This window comes from Teleopsis dalmanni, chromosome 2 (genome assembly GCF_002237135.1).
Source record: "Teleopsis dalmanni isolate 2A chromosome 2, ASM223713v2, whole genome shotgun sequence".
Taxonomy (NCBI): Eukaryota; Metazoa; Arthropoda; class Insecta; order Diptera; family Diopsidae; genus Teleopsis; species Teleopsis dalmanni.
Window position 1 is genome coordinate 108280118 of NC_051847.1, and position 8570 is coordinate 108288687.

Sequence of the window (8570 nt, forward strand, 5' to 3'; positions counted from 1 at the left end):
TTTTGGATGAGTCATTTGAAAGTGTTTACATTCGTTGTATTTCATTTTTTCTCATTTCATTTCATTTCTGTGCCAAAAAAAATGTTACAGGAAGGTTAAATATACCTTCAAACCTTACAATATAAACTGAAAACTTGTTTCTAGATTCGATTTATTTATTTTTGGAAAGTAGAAGTTCCAAAAATTGGTGCATCGTTTTAAAGAAAATGCAACCACCAAACATTTGTTTATCTTTTTTTGTAAATATGTCAAAGCAGCTTTTTCAAACTGTCAAAATGCCATGAAGAGCTTTCATTTAGGGTATGTTCAATAGATTCCTTTGCATATTTGGAACGTATGTGGAATGCATTCGAACGTCATTCATACAGAATGTGAGAAAATTGCTCATTTTTGTGCTTGAAATTTTATATGCAAGAATGAGACATTCGATACTCATTTTCGATTTTTGACCAAAATGAGCCATTTTCGGCCAATGTAAACGCCGTATTAAAATAACATGTTCATTATTGAACATATTGCCAGCGCCTTTATTAAGGCAGAATGGCTTAATATAAGATGAATATGAAATGGAATATTAGTAATTTGAATAATAAAACATGTTCATTATTGAACATACTACCAGCGCCTTAATTAAGGCAGCATGACTTAATATAAAAGTATAATATAAAAGTTTAATTCAATAATATAGTATATATAAGTTTTATAGGTATTTTCTTTTAACAAAACTTTTTTTTTAAGTATTTCAATTTTATAAAAAATAATTGTAGGATTTTAACACGGTAATATAGATTAAAAAAATTATATAAATTAACATGATTCATTATTTAATATATTTTTTTTTAAGATTAATTAATTAATTAAGATATAATATATAATAGATATGTTAATAAACAAATATAGATTATGTTAATTGTTCATTTTTGAACAGTCTGCCGAGGGCCTTTAATAGAAATAGACAACAGTTTTCTTATTAGCGCTGCTCGAGTTAGATAAATCACTATTACGATTATTGTGATTGTAGTTAATCCTAATGCCGTGTGCCCAGAAATGTGATGAAATTGTAAATCTTTTAGCGTTACTGTGTTACCCTTTATCTCATTTATTTTCTTATTTATTTGATTAATTTCTTCTTTGTTATTTATTTTCCAATGATGCCAAGGATTTATATTACTATTATCAATCATAATTGCGTCTCTAATAACCGACTTGAGCTCCTCTACTATCGCAGAGCTTTGCAGATTACTAGAGGATATTAATGTTGTTCCTCTTATACGTGCCATACATCCTTCTGCTAGTGATAAAATGCCTTGACCTGATAAGTTTATTATATCTTCCATTGATTCTTGTTTAAAAGTTTTGAATATCCAACTATTCTGTCGATATAATTTGACCCAAATGGAAGAATTATTTACTTCTTCATAGTGACAATTATCTTGATTAGTTGGTTTTAGTGGCGAAATTTCGCAAGAGTTATCGTTTGCATCTGTCCAAGGAAAATTACCTTCATAAGTAAATTGTTGCTCCGCTATCTTGCTGCAGTGACTCCATGTCAAAGGATCCATCAATTGATAAGCATTTATTTCCAGATTATAGAGAAGAAATGATGACATAACTTTCGGAGTTATATATTTTGTGCCTTGGTTTATGGTTATTGGTATTATTTTATATATAGTAGATGACTGCTTGCTAAATAGTGGAATTTTTGCGTTAATCACTAATTTATTTCCAATGAATAACCCCTTTGCCTTTAATTGCTTATATATGGATTCTAACTCCGTTCCAGTTTTTTTACCAGGTAGTACTAGATTTTCGGGAATTTTATCTCTTATTTTTATTATTTCGTGATGTAACTGTGATGGTTTTATAAGAGCTGGGTTCAGTTTTCCATGATTAATGTCCATCAAAAGTTCAATAACTTCAGATTGAATTTAAGAACATTCTTCTATCATATCTGATAACTGTTTTGCTACCATGAAAAAGTTTATAGATTCCCTATAGACCAGATATGTTTCGTTGAAGGCAGTGTTAATGGATTCAACTCGTTTATGAATTTCATTGTATTGTTGCTGAATTTCTTCAGATGTGCGCTTTAATATATTTACTGTTGTTTCTACTACCGATGTTTGTCTTTCAGTCATCTGTTTTAAGTTGTGTTGATTCTCTAGTAGATTATTCATATCTTCTTCCAGCGCCTTTCGGTCATCTTCATCCATCATTCTGAATAGAAGGTGATAAAATGAACCAATAAATGCCAATGGTGCTCTCTTTCTTCTTTCTTTCACCGACCATATAAATAATTTATTATTATCTTTTATGTCTGATAATTTTCTAGACGTTGTATTCAATATATTCTTACATTGGTCAGCAAAATTTTGTAATTTGGGACAAATTTTATTAGCTTTGTTAAGTACATCCTCTGCATTCTTAACCATATTAAAGTATGGTTGCATATCATAATACGTTATTAAATTCCAAGTTGATATTTCTAAGCTGACTTCTACCATCATGTCCAAATATAACGTTGTTTTATTATTTAGTTCATGTACTAACGCAACTGATGATTTTACTGCTGCTTTCACTGTTGATAAGACACATAACATTAGAAAATACAAGGTGGTCCATGCTAATTTTGAAGTTTTCAATTTTACATTTGATTTTATGTTTAAATTGCAATGAGTTTCTTCTGCATTCGCTTGCTGTTGGTCATAGATCGTGTCAGAGTCCATCAAAATGCAAAGTTTATGAATTGGTCTTTTTAATTTTAAATTTTTTGTTTTAAGCTCTACAACTCGTACATTTCCATCTTTGCCTTTGCATCTGTTTTAATTTTTTGTAAAAGTTTCCAACGGTCTACTAAACTTATATTATTTTTAACTTCAGCTTCTGGTTCATCTAATATTGGACGACCTATTAAAAAAATGTTTAGGTGTAAGAACATCAATGCTGTCAATTTCGCTACTTATATAGCAGAGCCGTCGAGAATTGAGTACTGCTTCAATTTGATTTAGAAGTGTAGTCATCTCTTCAAATGTTAATTTTGTTTCACCTATTACACGCTTCAAATGATACTTTGTTGATTTTACAGCAGCTTCCCATATACCGCCGAAATGCGGACTTGCCGGTGGAATAAAATGCCATTCAATTTTTTCTGCTGCAAGAATTGGTACCATCGAAGTATTATTTTTGATCGCATTTCCAAACTCTTTATCTAATTTTTTTAATGCGCCAATAAAATTAGTGCCATTATCTGAATACAAATGTGCACTCTTTCCGCGTCTTGAAAAAAATCTTTTTAGTGCAGCTACAAATGCTTCTGATGATAAATCGCTTACTGCTTCTAAATGAATTGCTTTTGTGTACATGCATACAAATACTGCGATGTATCCTTTAAACGATTTTTGACCTCGACCTTTAGAACACCTCATATTTATGGGTCCTGCGTAATCGATACCCGTGTGTTCGAATGGGTGAGATATATTTATTCTGTAACTAGGTATATACCCCATTATTTGTTTAGCAAAATTTTGATTGAATCGAATGCATCTTGTACACCTTTGGCATATCTTTTTTATGGTTTTCCTCATCCCTAATATCCAAAAATGACGTTTTAAATGAGCTTCCATCAAGGACTGCCCACCATGTAGTGTTGATTGATGTGTTTGATATATAATTAATTCAGAATATCGATCTTTAGCGAGAATTATTGGATGTGTTTGATTATATGTAATGTTGGCATTTTGTAGTCTTCCTCCTACCCTTAATATTCCGTTTTTATCTATAAATGGTCGTAATTGAAATAGTTTGCTATTTACATTTATTTCTTTCCCTTTTTTAATGTTGGATATTTCGGAAGAAAAATGTGTAAGCTGGTGCAGACGCAATATTTCATTTCTTGCTATATCTAGTTCTTCTTTCGATAAATAATTCGAATTTTTGGACTTATTTTTTAAACAATTAATAAATCGTAAAACATATGCTACCGTTCTTTCTAGTTTCGATATTTTTGATATTTTCTGTATTAAATCGTTAAATATATTATTATCTGGAATTAAAGTCGTGATAACTGTTGACATTCCATTTAATTTTTCATCATTTGGCCATTCTTTCATTGGTTTTACTAACCATGCAGGCCCATGCCACCATAGCATGTAATCTTTTAATTTGTTTGCGCAAATGCCTCTAGATGCTACATCAGCTGGATTATCTTTTGTTCTTATATGACGCCATTCAGTTGCTGGAATTAAATTTTTAATTTCTGTTGCTCGAGTTCTTACAAATTTTTCTTTGTTTCTCGGTTCTTTTAGCCACCATAACGTGATTGCAGAATCGCACCAACAATAAGTTTTTGAATTCGTATTTAAAATTTTAATTATTTTATTCATTAGTTTTGCTAATAAATGTGCTCCACATAGTTCTAGCTTGGGAATAGTTTTCTTGTTTTTTATTGGTGCAACTTTGCATTTTGCAGCCAAAAGGTTTACATTTGAACCGATTTTGATGTATATTGCAGCTGCATAACCTGCTTCAGATGCATCCGAGAATCCATGTAACTCCCAATTTTTTAAACTCGAGACTCCCATCCATCTTGGAATTCGAATTTGTTCCACTGTTTGTATATTTTTATTATATTTTTCAAATTCTTCCCGAAGTTGTTCGTTTAAGTTCTCATCCCAATCATAATTTAATTGCCAAAGTTTTTGAATAAATAATTTTGCTGTAATTGTTATTGGTGTTAACCAACCTAATGGATCAAAAACTTTTGCATATGTTGACAATACCATTCTTTTAGTTATTGTCTCATTTGACAATATATTTATTGAAAATTGGAATTCATCCTTTATTTGATTCCATCTCAATCCTAATGTTTTCATTGAATTATCTTCCTCTATGTATAATATTTTGTTTTCAGCTTCAATAGGAAGATTTTTCAAGATTGATTGATTATTGGACATCCATTTCCGTAATTTAAATCCAGCGCTGTTTAAACATTTAAAAATTGTATTGATTTTATTTTTACAATCTAATTTTGTATCAGCGCCAGTAATGAGATCATCCATATAAAAATCATTTTTAATCGTATTTTTAATGGAAATGTCTCCATTATAGTCTTCAGCAATTTGTTGTAGCGTGCGAACTGCCAAAAATGGAGCCGATGCAGTTCCATAAGTGACTGTGGTTAGCTTAAATTCCTGAATTGAGTCTGTTGGTTTTTCTCTCCAAAGTATGCGTTGATAATCTTGGTGCTCTTCTGCAATTTTTATTTGTCTAAACATTTTTTCCACATCTGCTGTCACCACGAATTTCCATAATCTCCATTTTATTATTATGTCAAATATATCTCTTTGTAATCGCGGTCCGGTCATCATAATATTGTTAAGACTATTTCCATTGGTTGTTTTAGCAGATGCATCAAAAACTACACGTAATTTCGTTGTTGAGCTTGCTTCTCTGATTACAGCCTGATGTGGCATATAGTACAACCCTTCATTAAGATTTTCTGCTCTGATCATATGACCTAAACGTTCGTATTCTCTCATAAATTCTATATATTCTGACTTAACTTCTTTCTTTATTTTCTTCTCCACGTTGATTAGTCTGGCTACTGCTTGTTTTCTGGAATCCCCTAAGAATAATTCTTCTTTAAATGGAATTTGTACAATGTATCTTCCGTCTGAATCTTTTGTTGTAGTTGTTTTATATAATTCTTGACATTTTTCATCTTCTTGTAGGTTTGATTTGTTTTCATCTTCTATTTCCCAAAATCGTTCTAAATTCAAGGCTGATATTGCTTGATTTTGTGTTTTGTTTGTTTGTAGCTGTCCGGATATTATCCACCCGAATATTGTTTCTTACCCAACTATATCGTCAAATTTCTTAACCCCTTCTTTTATTATTTTAGGATATAGATCACTTCCTATTATCGATCTTTTTTGTTGAATTCAGGATCTGCTAATTTGTAATTTTCCCAGATCGTGGTATCAAACTTTAATGTTTGTTCTGGCAATGGTTTAATTAATTGTGGCATTACTAAGAATTCGCCTTTTACTATCATTTTATCGTTAAATCTTGATGTCATCTCCAAAATAACTTTGGAATTAGAGGTGCCAACAGTTACATTTGACAGTCCTGATAATTGTGTTTTATTTTTAATTTCCTTTAATGATAGAATTTTAGCTTTCTCTTTGCATATCATTGATACTTGTGAACCTTGATCAACAAGAGCTCTTAGTAATTGATTATTCCCATTAAAAGTTTTTGTGGAGATTAATACAGTTGGCAGCAATGTTAATTTCTTATTCTCTCTTTTTTTTAGCGTTGACATAGTTTTACCTTGGTTATTAATTTTTATGTTGTCTTTTAGTTTATTCTGACTGTTGTCTTTGTGCAAAAGAGTATGATGTGCTTTATTACAGTTTTTACATCTGAACGACGAATAACATTTGCTGCTATTGTTATGGCTCAAGCAAATTTCACATATTTGCTTTTCGCGAATTACCGATGTTCTATGATCCACTGACATATCTCTAAATTTGATACAATTAAATGTTCGATGTCCCATCTGATTACAATGAAGACAATGAATTTGAGAGGCTTGTGGCTTCGGAACATAAGTTGGAGTATTTATTGTATTTTTGATTCTCTGTTGAGCTTCAAGTGTCTGGAATTGTTGCTCTAAAAATTCTAATACGTCTTCTAATGATTATACTTGTCTTGGTTTTTTAACATGTTGTTCGTATAGCTGAATACCTTCTTTGTCAAGTTTTCTAAGTATGATATGCGCAAATAATTCATCGCAACTAGAGCCCATATCTAAACAATTTTTAATCATACTTATACATCGTTTTGCTGAGTCATGAGCAATTCTTATGCTTGTAAATGATGTAGAGTTTATTGTTTTCATATCTAACAATTTATCGAATTGATTTGAAAAATTTAATCTCTTATTTTCATATCTTCTTTTTAAAGTATACCAAGCATCTTCATAATTTGCTGATGAACCGTTTAGAAGATAAGATATTGCTGTACGAGCTTCTCCTTTTACATGTGATCTTAGGTAATCAAGTTTCATTGGTATAGTTAATGTATGATTATTATGGATTACATTTTCAAACAATTCTTCAAAATTTGACCAATTATCTATTTTACCATCAAAATTAGGTATAGATATGGGGGTGGTTGAGCTACTTGATTTTGTATAATGGGTTGATCAACTTGAGTTTTTTCCTTATTATAGAATTTATGTATAAATGTAATGTCGCTGTTAAGATTTTCTAACATATATTCCTTCTGAAGAAGATTTATTTGGTCGTGGTTTAGCTTTTTCAGATTTGACTGTAGTTGATTGTTATAATTATTTATTGCCGCTATAAGGAATTCCGTCCTTTTTGCATCACATAACCCCTTCAGTAATTCCGAAGTGGCATTTTTTAATATTTCTACCACGTGTATTATGGCCTTCCAATTGCTTTCTTCTAATATATTTTCTACTAACCTCTCTTCAGGTTTAGGGGGTTGTTTAGTGTCTATTTGCAATTCATTTTTTAATTTTCTATATTTTTCTTTCATTATATCCGGCCATTTATCATTAAAATATGACATATCCACAATTCCTAATTGCTTTAATTTCCTATCATTTACATTGAAATTAGTCTGAATTTTATCTAATTCTTCTATTAACTCAATTTTGCGTTGTCTGGTATTTATTTCAGAAGCTTTCGTCTCTATTTCATCTACCGTATCTAAGAGATCTTTTTGAGTTTTAACTAACTCAACATGAGTATTTGTTGGTAATGCCATCTTCAAGGTATTAAAAGAATTATTTAAATTATTATTACGTTTTATTTATTTCTTTTTTTTTTTTAATTGATTTCTTTTTGCACAACCAATCTATCTTCCTTATCGGTTTACAAATGTAGTTTTTGATAGAGAATAGCTATCTGTTTCCTTTTCTGGAATGCTTTTCCCGATCTCTTCTTCTTCTTCTTCTTCTTTTGTTGAGGTTTTGGTGAAGGTGGCCTTATCGATCTCTGCCTTCTCCTGTATTTTTCAATAGTAAGACGCTTGGGACCTTGCTTCTTGGTGTCTGTTGGAGTATATTTTGGACAAGAATGGAATACTTCTTCTGGACAGTATTCCTCTTCAGCTTCGAGTGATATTATTAGAATATCCTCTTGGCTCGCCTAAATTAAAAAAATTTTTTATATATATTCCCTTTTTTTTTTTTAAAAAGAAAAATTAGAGGAACAACAATCCTAATTCTCTGGCCACAAATATTCCCTCAATACCTTTTTGATTCTAAAGGCCGTTAGGTTCAGCCAATAATTTCGGCGTTCCTTACGGACTGCCTGATATTTATTTATAAGAACTCAGAGTGTTCTTATGAACTGTTTAATTTTTAGAGGTTGTAAGGCTGTAAAAACAATTTTAGTGTTAGAGTTCGTAAGGCTCTAACAAGATTTTAGTTTTAGAGTTTTTTAGGCTCTAAAATGATTTTAGTATTAGAGTTTGTTAGGCTCTAAAAAAATGTTTAAGTCAAGTGTCTTACTTCTGGTGGGGGATCACTATGACTC